We start from the raw sequence: 14,571 nt of genomic DNA on the forward strand, positions 1-14,571 counted from the left end.
ACTCTGTAAATGGGGAAAAGAATGAGGCCGAACACGTGGCTTGTGTCTGTAGTCTCTTACACACTAATACAAAACATGCAGGTACCATGCATGAAATAACATGATTACTGAAGCTCAAATATGATCTGTGTATGAATGACTTAAGCAGATTTGACCGGATTCTGACGTGCTAAAAGTTTGCTAAAATGGCTATTTGTGGATAATGTTTTTTTTTTTCATCATTATGCAACACAGTGGGATTCTTTGTATTAGTTACATGTATCTATCTTTCCTATTCATTTACATTAGGACTGCACTCTGAAACCAGACAACTGGTCCCCACCAAGCAATCATTTCACTGCAGCCCATGAATATGTATCATAGTCTGCACATTTAAATACACAGTTACTGTGACCCAATACAATGGGGTGCTCTGGAGCAGCTGCACATGAAGCTAATATCACCTTGCCCAAAATCAAGATTTTCAATTCCATATTCCATTTAATAGCTTTGGAATAAGTTGAGCTGTTTGTGAAACCTCCCTTTTGTGTTTATTGGGCCCAATGCAATCAAATCCTCCGGGCATGGAATACAAAAAAAAGCTGTTGCCTTATTTGTGAAGTAGCTCGGCCCACAGTGCTGCTACTTTGCTGGAATAATTTGGACAGATACTCAGGAGAGCCTCAGAGTTGTTGGCGCCACTGCCTGCAAGGCACATGTTGATTGTTGGATCTACATGTGTCCAGAAGGCCCTTAAGGACCAGGCGGAGACAACCAGGCTGTCGTTAAAACCCCCCGCAGTCCTCTGAAAGGGATCATGAAGCCCTACAAGAAAAACATTTTCATTTCTCTTGGCTAAAGGCCTGGTTCTCCTTTTTCCCAATCCTCCTCTGAAATGTGAACAATCTGGAGCTTGTCTTCTTGGCCACGAGGCCGGACCATCAGGGTCACAGGCTTAGAATTGTCTTGTGAAGGAATTGTGGGATGTATCAAATGTCCTGGAGTTTTAGAGCTGTGGGAGTTCCAGAACAGAATGGATGGAGAGTTTATTTCATGCCCACACTGATGCTAGTTTATTAGAAAAAAAATTACATTAAAATTAAAGCAAAAAATTTAGTTGGTATTTTAACTTAGTTAAACAGTTCTGAGTTATTTTCCCAGAGTAGCAAGTAAAGAGATTCAGTTCTCCCCATTACAGGCCAGTAAAGCATCACAATGATTTTGAAGCGATAATTTTAAGATAAAAATGCTACCTAGTCTTTCACTAATTGAGATCTTGTGACTCATTTTTACTCATTAATATTGTGTGAGGAGTACAGTCACTATATATATGTGCTTCTGAAAACAAGCTTCCATACTACAAGCTCTATATCTGTCCCACAGATCTCAATACAGATGTCACTTTAGACGCAGTTCCTATAGCCACAAGGCAGTCAAGCAATTTTTGTAGCTGAAGCTCCTGCCTTGCCTGGCCTTAGGACTTTTTCTCCTGCTATCTGCATCAAAACTGAGGTCAACCGGGAATGCTCTACCTAAAAAGACGCTTTGAAAAACCAATAACAACATATTTTCCATCAAAGAAATGGGCTATGAGACCTGGCCAGGAAGCATTCCTGTAGTTTAGTGGTTCTACTGGTTTTCATAGTTCTATACAAACCACTATTTTACAATTAAAGGACCATCTGAGAACCCTACTTATTGATTTAAAGGAACACCAGTGTTTTGTTTGAGAACTGAGCCTCTGCTGTTGCTACTCCAGACTCAGCACTGCAGAAACTGCACTGTGCAACTTTTGGAGGAGGGTAGGTTAACCTCCATCCCTCCCTCTTGACTTTAGCACAGTGCTGTAAAATTGAATTACTCTTCGCAACTGTTGGGGGAGCCCATGAGCAATAATTTCCAAGTTTTTTCCATGATTTTGATGCATATGCCCTGAACTGATCTCTGTAAAAACACAAAGCAAATAACACAGAAAATATGAAATAATATTTTAACAAGTGCTTAAATTTATTTTTTTGCCAAGTCTAAAGTATTTATAGCAGTGAGAGAAAACACTGGGAGGTGGTTATTAGAAGAAGAAATAAGTAAAAAAACATTCGTGGTTGTTTGTAAGGGTCCAGCACAGCTCACATTCCCCAGCTCAGGGTCAAAATATCACTGCAATCCGATCCTTAACTGCCAAAGCAAATTCTCCACTGTTGCACTGGAGGCCTGCGAGAGCTATAATAATGTGAGTTCACACCATGCAAACAATCACATCTTGGCAAAGCGCTCAGTTCCCTGAAAAGCACATGCTTGAAATATGTGACACCCCAACTGGACAGACAAATCAAATTGCGTATGAAACGGCTTCAAATTTACTCTCCTGTGAGCAATCGCGTGCACACACACACACACACACACACAAATGCTACATCCAAACAGTGCCAGAATGGTTGGAAATGGGGCTGGCTCTCTCTTGCTGTGACAGAAAGTTGAACACAGTTTCCTCCCTTTTTATTTTTTTTTTCAAACCCAGGTTTGTTACGTTACACTTTTTTTTAATATTGACCATGAGTCACACTGAGTTTCTCCACTGTTCTTCTATTCACCTTTCTCAGCCCTGCACAGGGTCATAATAAATATACAGCAATCTGATGTCACTCCAAAGAACATCATTATCAATCAAACTCTGGGACATATATTTTTTCACTGTGGTCATTTTCACAGGCAGCCAGCCCACTGGCAAGAATGTGACAATATTTGATATGAAGCAGAAAAGTTATATATATTTCATATATTTATATATGAAGAAATGGATGATCAGATAGAGTGATTATAACAGAATGGATATCAAACTGAAGACTATATGTATACTAAACATCGCACAAAAAGTAAGGAAATTTGTGCTTGGTAGATCATTTCTTTGTTGTATCAAAGCTTCTTGGCAAAATCTTTCAGCATTGGAAAGCCTGTGAATGTCCCTTTTAAATGGTATTCCAAAGGTATAAGATTTATTGCCAAGAAGCATTGTTACAATAAAAAAATAATCTACCAAACACAAATTTCCTTACTTTTTGTGCTAAGATTATATGGCCAGTAACCCAAGTTGATGCTGGGCATTGAATGTGTGTATCTTAAGCAGAATTCCACCCGTTTTCAAAATTTCCATATTAATGCTCTAACGGTCTAACCTGAGTGGCTGGAAAGCAGCAGGGTGCTGAGTGGCAGGAAAGGTCATGCTCTGAGATCTGGTCACTCCAGAGGCATTTCTCGCAGTCAGAGCAGGCAAACATGGAGGCCTATGCATAGCTTTACCTGGCCTGGTATAAGAAAATCTCCACCCAATCCATTTTAACCAATCACAACCCCACCTCGTTTGGTAGGTAACCAATAAGGATTCTTCAGCCTCAAAAGCAGTGCTGCCTCCAGAACCGTACTGAGTTTTTTTTTTTTAAACGTGCGGCCTGTTACAAATAATTATGGGGAGAAGGGGGATGTCCATGTCATGTGATGGTCAGGTTTGCACTTATTTTCTGGTAACATGATTAATTTTTCATTCTGACGAGCTATGATTTTTATTCATGACAATTCATATTAATGTAATGCACCAGCACAGGTCTCTCCACCATGAACCTGGATTGAATATCCATTATCCATCGCTCATTGATCATTTATTTATACTACATTTGCTCAGATAGATGCAGATTCGGAAATAATGGTCTAATGATTCCAGGGGTGGCACAGTGATTCGGCAGCTAACGTGATTAGTAATGCTACAGCACTTAGCACTGCCTGATGCTATTAAAACAGCCCATGGATTTCTCATCTCCGCGGTTACGGCTGTGTCCAGGTCAAGATGTTAATGAACTAATGTGAGTATCATTACCACATTAGCATGGCTTTTACTCTGGTGGCTTCAGCCCAGCCCCAGCTGTTTGAGACACTAACACTTCCCTCGATCATTTAGCAGATGCTCTTATCCAGAGCAACTTCCAGTTATTGCCGTATGTGAATGGAGACTTAGGATTCTACAATTGGTGTAGGGTAGAATGCCACTGGGTTGAACCATCTCCCAGTGAGGGCAGGAAAAGGCAGTCACAACATTACTGGACAGCTCAACACATTTGGAGGAGAACACTACCACTTCAATTGTATTTTATTAGCTAACAGACAATTACACTGTATAACTAAACACACTTGGAGGAGAACAATATTGGCCCTGTTTTATAATGATATTGAGAGCGCTACCTAGAACAGCACTGGACAACACATCACAGTTGGATGAGAACACTAAGTGCCCAATGTTAATATTTTAGAGAATGGATACAGTGCACAGCTCAACACACTTGGAGGAGAACATTAATATCCCAGTTCTGTTATATTGGCTAATAATTCATTGAATAGTGCTGAACTGAGAAATCATTCTGTGATTGGAGAGGAACCAGACACATGAGTAGACAGCTCAACATACTTGGAAGAGAATGCTAAGTGCCTAGTTCAGTTAGAATTAGAACCACTTTATTGGCCACTGTGCTTGCACACAGAGGAATTTGTTTTCTGAATTTGTGGGCAGCCCTAGCCATGGCGCCCACAGAGCAGTTGGGGGTTAGGTACCTTGCTCAAGGGCACTTCAGTCATGACCTGCCGGCTCTGGATATCAAACAAGCCCAGATCCCTAACCACCAGGCCATGATGGACAGCTGAACACGCTTGCAGCAGAACACTAGATGCCCAATTCTGTTACATAAATGATGTGTAATGATAAATATTTTTCATGGTTTACAATCAAGACTGTTCAATATACAATAGGTCTTTTAAAAATAGCCAGTGAATAAAGGACGTTCTTTTGATATTCTTTGTGGAAAAGCAGCTGAAACACCCCCCCCCCCTCCCACTGGGAGCAGATCATCATTAGAATTCCCTGTGTCGCTTGGAATTTATTTCTATTTGTGCAAGGCAGCGAATCAGTCAATTTCATCTCCATTCCCCCCTTTCTCCCCTATGCATCTCAATGAGCATGACACAATATTAAAATATGGCAGATAGGTTATGAGAAAAAATAGGCGTGATGCCCATCTCTCTCCCGTGACTGGCTGCTGGGACTGCTTCCCTGCTGGGACTTATACTGTCTGTGCTGAGACATGCCGCCGCTACTGTCTCACATATGCAGTCAGGTACATCCATAACCACAACCCATAAAGCGGAAATATTTGGATAAATCTGTGTCACGCACCGGAAAACCAACCATACGGCCTCGATAGCAATTTTCTGTCAAAGCAATACAGACCTATGAAGCTAATGTTGCTAAGATACAGAAGTGGTGCATGTTGTAGTTTTTCTAACTATTTTTCCAGCGAAACATTTTGACTTATGTCATGACCCAGACAACATGAATTTAACGTGTACATTATAAAATAATAAATATAAAATGATTGTTGTCTGTTTATTTCTCAACATATTCACAACATTCAGAATTAAGGTGAATCCCATTATTCTTTGTTGCTGATTGGTAGGGGATTTTCAGCTTTAAAAACAGCGTTAACAATAGTATTGTTATTTTGTTGTAATTTGAATGTATAATGACCACTTCCTTCACAACAAACATAAAACCTCACTAGTAGTACACTGATGGCTCAATAGGTAGGTAATTAGTTTCCAGTTCCACCTTAAACTGTGAATTAGTTACATTGTAGCGTCTGACCTTACTACTGCAACATTTGAACTCAAAGCCTAAAAAATAAAATAGAAATCAGCTTCATATCACTGAGGGGATAGCGGTGGGTGATAATATGTTTGTTTAACTTTACTGAAGGCTTATGACTCTTTCAGTTTACCTCAAGTCCACATGTCAAAGCAGACCGGTGATCAGCTACATTTACAGCACCACTAGTAGTCTGGGAATGAAGCGCTGGTGTTTTCATTTGTGTTCTGATGATGGATTAGGCTCTTGAAGCATTCACTGTGTAACTCTGTTCCAAGGGTGACACTCAAAAACAAGGGGTAGGGGTAAAAATGAGAAATGGGATTCACTCTTAAAGTTAGAACACCAGCAGCTGGGCTAACCACACAGTCTGGGTTGCACAATAATGTAAAGCTTGTACAAGTGGGCTTTTGTGTGTTCAATCTGTGTTTATGTGCTTGTTAAAAATGTATTTAATCATTATTTTCCGCTGCAGCACATCAAAGCGTTGCGACCCAGGGTTTGACCACGCTATTTTTGTTTTTAAATTATGTCAGCAGTGGAGTTCTGTATATTTCTAATCAAATAGGTATGTGTCAAAGGCACACAACTCATTCTCTGTGAGGAGTGTGGTTTGTTCTCATTGTGTTTGTGTGGGTTTCCTCCAGATACTCTACTTTCTCCCCACAGTCGTAAAACACCTGCTAGTAGGTGAATTAGCTACTGTACTGCTGTGTGAGAGAGTGGCTGGGTGAGTGTAGAACTGTCCACAGGTGAGAGTGACTAAGTGAGTGTGTTGGAATTATCTACAGCTGTGAGTGATTGACTGAGTATTTGCTGCCTCCTGATAGTGCAATGTCCAATGTCTGTTCCTGCCTTGTGTCCTGTGATTATGTGTAAGTTCTGGACCCTCCTCAACTCTGATATCGCTGTTAATTTAATTCACCAATAAATAATGAAAAGTATTAGTTTATGACCCACTTTTAAAAATGAATATCAGCCAATAAAAAATAATGATTCTCATTTGAAAATTAGACCTATGACATTTTTTTTTTTCATTATTCAAAATATTAAAATCACTATTGCACAATTTGATTAGAAATGATTCTTAGGAAGGTGACTCTTCACTATCAATATTTACTCACAGGCAAGTCTGACTTGGTTGATTGAATACACTAGTATACAAAGGTAGGGCACTGTAGTGTTTTTTTTTTTTTCCTTCTCCCTATGGGCCCCTTGTTTTAAAACCAAAGTGCATAGACAATGCACACAAGCACAAAATCACACAGACAGGAACACATTAACACACATCTAATACCCCCCCTGAAAGGGCAAGTGTTCAAGGAAATGGCTTTTCTTAAGTTATCAGTGGCTATAATGAGATGAAATTGTTTACTTTTCTAGGGACACGTTCAGTTGCTGATGTTCCTCTGAACCTTCATTTCCTATGAATGGTCGCTCAACAAGAAATGATCAAATATTCAACTCTCTTGCCTGAGATAACAAAGAAGGTCCAACAATAAAAACAACTATCTTTCACCAATAGGAATCTCTATTTCTAGATGGTTCAAAGCTTGAAATAAGTCCAGATAAAATTCCTCAGAAAAATGAATGTGGAAATATTGAGTCAATTTTATAGAGGAAAAATATTAGATGTACTGATTGGATTTAAAATCTTTTAATTCTATAATAGATCAATTTTTAGTGTGTTTGGAGAGCATTTTTATGAGTCATAGGGAGTGCAGAGAATGCTAGTAAGATCAAGTGATAAGTAATAACATGACAACGAGAGAGAGAGAGAGAGAGAGAGAGAGAGACTGAGAGAAGGGAGAAGAACAGTCGCTTATATAAGAGTGACACGGAGGATTTGTTCCAGAAGAATTCACCCAATCCAATCAACTGGGCTTTTCCGGATGAGTTCTCAAGCAAGCCCCTGTGTCTTGGAGGAGCAGACACTCTAGTTAACCTGTCTGCTAGCATAGACACACACACACACACAAACACACCTCAGGGCTGAATGCTAGGTGTTACCACAATGGACATCATTCTCTCTGAAAGACCACCACTTTAAACCCTCCACACATGACACACTGGTAACCACCCTGTATAAAGCAAAGTACTGTACATATGTGTGCATTTTTAAGTGCACCTGTGCACGTGCGCGCACAAACACACACAAACACACAGGACATTAAAATCAAACTTTACACAAGTACACATTTTTCAAATGTACAATACATAGTAAGTATAGAAATCATATTTTGAGTAAATAAATATTTGTAGACATATAAAATAGCAATGAACACATTGGACCAGACACTTCATGGGCCTTATGTCACCATGGCCAATGCTAAACAGCAGCTACAGGGATAAAACAGTGGAACTGCATTCTCTGGCATGATGTAGCTCTCTATCCTTTACACATGAAAGGGTGTATTCCAGCTCCCCATTTATTAAAATGCTTTATGAATGAAACTGGTATTAGGATATTATAGGCATGGTATTCATGGAAAAGAGATTTTTTTTAATACAGATGCATACCTGCTGTACCTGGATCTTTATCAATGCTGTGGAGGCCTTCATCATAACATAGTGACGCTTACGATTATGAGGAAATGCAGTTTTAAGCTCTGTATCTTTTAAGGTGGTACGGTATGTTTGAAGGAATGTAACGATTGTTGTTTGTATGTGGCTAAGGTTTAACTTGCCTGTAAGTTTTATTCGTGTGCCAATATACACACACAAACACACACACACACAGTATTAGCCAAAAGTTTGGACATGCCCACTACTTTGTTTTTGGGCCATTTTCCACATATTGTGAATGTTCAGTCCCAGTCAAAAGTTTGGACATTCAATGGTTTCTTTGATTTTTTTTTTCCTTCATTATAAATGGATATGGAAAACACTAAAATGATGAAGGAACACATATAGAATTATATAATAAACAAAAAAGTGTTAAAAAAAAACAGAATGTTTTATACTGTAAATTCTTCAAAGTAGCCCCCTGTTGCTTTGATGACAGCTTTGCACATTCTCTCCGTTTTTTCAGTCAGCTTCATGAGGTCATCACCTGGAATGATTTTCAGTGGTCAGCTGTGGCCTCGTCAAGAGTTCATTTGTAGAACTGCTTGCCTTCTTAATGTGTTTGAGACCATAACTTGGGTTGTGCAGAGGTAGGGCTGGTACTTTATGTACTTTTGACTGGTATATATATATATAGTGAGATATATACAGGGGTTGGATAATGAAACTGAAACACCTGGTTTAAACAACAATAATTTATTAGTATGGTGTAGGGCCTCCTTTTGCGGCCAATACAGCGTCAATTCGTTTTGGGAATGACATACACAAGTCCTGCACAGTGGTCACAGGGATATTAAGCCATTCTTCTTGCAGGATAGTGGCCAGGTCACTACGTGATGCTGGTGGAGGAAAACGTTTCCTGACTCGCTCCTCCAAAACACCCCAAAGTGGCTCAATAATATTTAGATCTGGTGACTGTGCAGGCCATGGGAGATGTTCAACTTCGCTTTCATGCTCATCAAACCAATCTTTCACCAGTCTTGCTGTGTGTATTGGTGCATTGTCATCCTGATACACGGCACCACCTTCAGGATACAATGTTTGAACCATTGGATGAACATGGTCTTACTGGTGCAGTGTGCAGTTAATGAAGTTTGGCCACCAGGCCGCTCCAATTTAGCCGTGAAACCTCCCACACTAAAATGACAGGTGTTTCAGTTTCATTGTCTAACCCCTGTAGACATATATAGATATAGTGTGATTGTGTGTGTGTGTGTGTGTGTGTGTGTGCATAAACTAAAAACTAACTCTAGTCTACAGGGAAAGCTTTTATGCCCTGGAAAAGTGAAAATAATATAGCTTCAAATCTCATTTAAGGTAAGTATTTGGGCCTTTAGCATCATGTAAAACTTTTTTAAGGGCTCATTTGCATTGTTTATACATTAGAGGACTAAACTTTACCTGAACTCTACCCTCTTTTTCTGACAGCTCAGAGAGAATTATATACACTTTTCTTAGAGATAATAAGTACCTGTATATCAGGTTGTCTGGGGATATTTTATGCATATAATGAAATACTTTTTTATTATTATTATGATCATTTGCTGACCATCAAAACCATTTTCATTCATTTCACCTGCAGGTAATGAACAGGGAATTTATGAGAATAACTTTATAAATCATCAGTGACAGCAGGGACACAACCTGGGGATTGAGGTGAAATGTGTGTATAATCTAGATACCATAAGTAAAGCTGTACTCAAAACACTGTCAGAAGGTACTGTACAGGTTCATTATGATCAGTACCTTCAGTTTACCTCCATAGTCAGTTTTTCTCAAAGTGTATTGACTCAAAAAAAAACAGAACTTTCTGAAAGAAACATCTTCGGTAGGAAGCCAAGAGTAAGACGTGTCTGAATAATTTGAAGATGTAAGCAAAAAAAAAAAAAAAGATATAAATAAAGAACTTTCAAAAAAGGCAAAGCATGTAATTGGTAAATTAGATTTTTATTTTTCTGTGTAAGTTTGCTTAAAATCTATACATTTTATTTTCAATCCTCTGAGGTAAAAAAAAAAAAAAAACTTTACTGGAAATATGATAATTTACGGCTATCTTTCAAAATACTGTTTTGATTGAAATATTTCTTTAAATGTGGGAGCAGGTAAAAATCCCATGGCTAAATGTGGGCTGTATGGTGAGCCACTGATATCACACACAGCATTAATTTCAGCCATGAGACCTATTTATATGGCCACTGTGGCTAATGAACAAACTTTGGGAAATAATGTCCACAAAAGTCAGAATCACTATTTGGCATCTACATCATTTGCTTTCTGTATCACTTGTTCATTTTACCTCACAAAAGGGCTTTATATTTGCCTTGTTATCTTGGTTCCTGTCAGAAAATATGCCCACACACATCCTCAACAGTGAATCTAAAAGAAATTCAAGTGAAATGTGTGATTCTGAATGACTGTGTAGCTGTAGGGACCTGCTGCATGACTTGGAGAAGTGTTGCTCCAACAAACCTGACATGTGATGCTAAAATTAATGTTCTTTAATTATTCACTTCCAGAGGTATGGAACTCTGTCAAGAACCTTTGCTTGACTTGGTCTTCCATGGTTTTCCAAGGATTCTTTCCATCAAATTCATATAGAAATGCTCTCAAATCTTATTTAATGCCATACCATATTAAGAGTGGATGCTATTACTGCTCTAAAAGTAGGACACACTATATTAGTACCCTTGATTTCAGAAGACGTGTTGGCAGTGTGTGTTAAAAAAAAATTAATAAATAAATAAATGCCTTGATGTTCTTTTGTATTCCTTGAACTCACGCCCATGTTTTTGTGTCATCTGATGGTTTTGGTTCAGTGTTTATGTCAACAAAGCAATTTGAACTTCAAAAAACATGCATCATCAGTTGACTGATCACATCCACAGCTCTGTTTATGACTTTTGGTTGGGGAAACATTCTTCAGAACCCTGCAATCAACACAATATCAAGGAACAGCTTTGTTGCTGGAAAATTACAGAGCCTTCTGTTAATGTGAGGGTAATAAAATTGTGAGTGATATGTTTTGTCTTGCACGGGGAGAAGGAACAGAGAGAGAAGCACCTTTTACTGTCCTGTCATTAACACCCACCTCCAACCATCAGCTTTTAAAAGGTCTCTGTCACTTAGAGGGTCTCTGGACTTTTAGCGTCATGACTCTGATGGGCCAATTAGAGGACCAGTCCTTCCATCTCTCTCTCTCGCTCTCGCTAGCTCTCTGTTTCTTCAGGTGTATAAGTAGCAGTGGTGGTTCATTTTGTTTGTTTGGTTTATTTTTCTTTTTGTCTTTTTTTAATATATATATATATATATATATATATATATATATATATATATATTTTTTATTAAGTCTGTCTCTTATAATGTGCGATGATAGTCTGTTTACTTACTGAACACCCTATTTTTGTCTTGTCTTTGAGATGGCAGGGAAGTGAGTAATATAACATGCTTACAAATAAATAAATAAATAAATGTGTTGGGGTGTATATATATATATATATATATATATATATATATATATATTCATTCATTATCTGTCACCGCTTATCCAATTCAGGGTCGCGGTGGGTGCAGAGTCTACCTGGAATCATTGGGCGCAAGGCGGGAATACACCCTGGAGGGGGTGCCAGTCCTTCACAGGGCAACACACACATTCACACCTACGGACACTTTTGAGTCACCAATCCACCTACCAACACCCAGAGGAAACCCAAGCGGACACAGGGAGAACACACCAACTCCTCACAGACAGTCACCGGAGTGGGAATCGAACCCACAACCTCCAGGCCCCTGGAGCTGTGTGACTGCGACACTATATATATATATATATACACACACCCACTGCAACCCTGAACTAGATATGAATTACAGCTTACAGACGTTAAATGAATGGTTGTGTAACAACACTTTAAAAAATAAAAATGAACGATATCACAACAGAAGAATCACTTTTGGGTCCTTAAAGAACCATCCATCCATCCATCCATTATCCACCGCTTATCCGGGTCCGGGTCGCGGGGGAAGCAGTCGGAGCAAAGAAACCCAGACCTCCCTCTCCCCAGCCACCGACGCCAGCTCCTCCGGGGGTATACTGAGGCGTTCCCAGGCCAGTCGAGACATATAGTCTCTCCAGCGTGTTCTTGGTCTGCCCCGGGGCCTCCTCTCCGTTGGACATGCCCGGAACACCTCTCCAGGAAGGCGTCCAGGAGGCATCCGAACCAGATGCCCGAACCACCTCAACTGGCTCCTCTCGACGTGGAGGAGCAGCGGCTTCACTCCGAGTCTCTCCCGGATGTCCGAGCTCCTAACCCTGTCTCTAAGGGAGAGTCCAGACATCCTGCGGAGAAAACTAATTTCAGCCGCTTGTACCCGCGATCTCGTTCTTTCGGTCACTACCCAAAGCTCGTGACCATAGGTGAGGGTTGGGACGTAGATTGAACGGTAAATCGAGAGCTTTGCTTTTCTGCTCAGCTCTTTCTTCACCACAACGGACCGGTACAGAGCCCGCATTACTGCTGACGCTGCACCGATCCGCCTGTCAATCTCACGCTCCATATTTCCCTCACTCGTGAACAAGGCCCCCGAGGTATTTAAACTCCTCCACTTGAGGCAGGATCTCACTTCCAACCTGGAGAGAGCACTCCACCCTTTTCCGACTGAGTACCATGGACTCGGACTTGGAGGTACTGATCCTCATCCCTACCGCTTCACACTCGGCTGCAAACTGGTCCAGCAAGAGGAGGTCCCGGCTCGATGAAGCCAACAAGACCACATCATCTGCAAAAAGCAGACATGGGATCCTGAGACCACCAAACCGGACACCCTCCGCCACTTGGCTACGCCGAGAAATTCTGTCCATAAAAATTGTGAACAGAACCGGTGACAACGGGCAGCCCTGACGGAGTCCAACTCCGACTGGAAACCAGTCGGACTTACTGCCAGCCATACGAACCAGACTCCTGCTCTGTTTGTACAGGGACTGGATAGCTCGTAACAAAGAGCCCAGTACCCTGAGCTCCCTGAGCACCCCCCACAGAATACCCCGAGGGACACGGTCGAATGCCTTCTCCAGATCCACAAAACACATGTAGACTGGTTGAGCAAACTCCCATGCACCCTCCAGGATCCTAGCGAGGGTAAAGAGCTGGTCCTGTGTTCCACGACCGGGGCGGAATCCGCATTGTTCCTCCTGGATCCGAGGTTCAACTATCGGTCGGACTCTCTTCTCCAGTTCCCCCGCATAGACCTAACCGGGGAGGCTGAGGAGTGTGATCCCCCTATAGTTGGAACACACCCTCCGATCCCCCTTTTTAAAAAGGGGAACCACCACCCCAGTCTGCCAGTCCAGAGGCACTGCCCCCGATGTCCACGCGATGTTGCAAAGACGTGTCAACCAGGACAGCCCCACAACATCCAGAGCCTTGAGGAACCCGGGGTGAACCTCATCCACCCCCGGGGCCCTACCGCCAAGGAGTTTCACTACCACCTTGGCCACTTCAGCCCCAGTGATAGACGAGCCCCCCCCGGGGTCCCCAAGCTCTGCTTCCTCTGCGGAAGACGTGCTGGTGGGTATTGAGAAGATCCTCGAAGTATTCCTTCCACCGTCTGGTGACGTCCCCAGTCGAGGTCAACAGTTCCCCACCCCCACCATATACAGTGTTGGTGGAAAACTGCTTTCCCCTCCTGAGTCGCCTGACGGTTTGCCAGAAACTTCTCGGAGCCGACCGAAGTCGTTTTCCATGTTCTCACCGAACTCCTCCCACACCCGAGTTTTTGCCTCAGCGACTGCCGAGGCTGCGAGACGCTTGGCTCCTCGGTACCTGTCGGCTGCCTCCAGAGTCCCCTGAGCCAACCAGGCTCGATAGGACTCTTTCTTCAGCTTGACAACCCCCCTCACCCGGGGTGTCCACCACCGAGTGCGGGGATTGCCACCCCGACAGGCACCGACAACCTTGCAGCCACAGCTCCATTCAGCCGCCTCAACAATGGAGGTCCGGAACATGGCCCACTCGGACTCAATGTCACCGGCCTCCCCCGGGATGCAGTCGAAGCTCTGCCGGATGTGGGAGTTGAAGATCTTTCTGACAGGTTCCTCTGCCAAACGTTCCCAGCAAACCCTCAGCACACGTTTGGGCCTGCAGGTCTGTCCGGCATCCTCCCCCGCCATCTGATCCAACACACCACAAGGTGGTGATCAGTTGACAGCTCAGCGCCTCTCTTCACCCGAGTGTCCAGAACATATAGCCGCAGGTCAGATGATACGACTATAAAATCGATCATCGAAATGCGGCCTAGGGTGTCCTGATGCCAGGTGTACTTGTGGACACCCTTATGTTCGAACATGGTGT

Source organism: Hoplias malabaricus, chromosome 11 (assembly GCF_029633855.1).
Source record: "Hoplias malabaricus isolate fHopMal1 chromosome 11, fHopMal1.hap1, whole genome shotgun sequence".
Taxonomy (NCBI): Eukaryota; Metazoa; Chordata; class Actinopteri; order Characiformes; family Erythrinidae; genus Hoplias; species Hoplias malabaricus.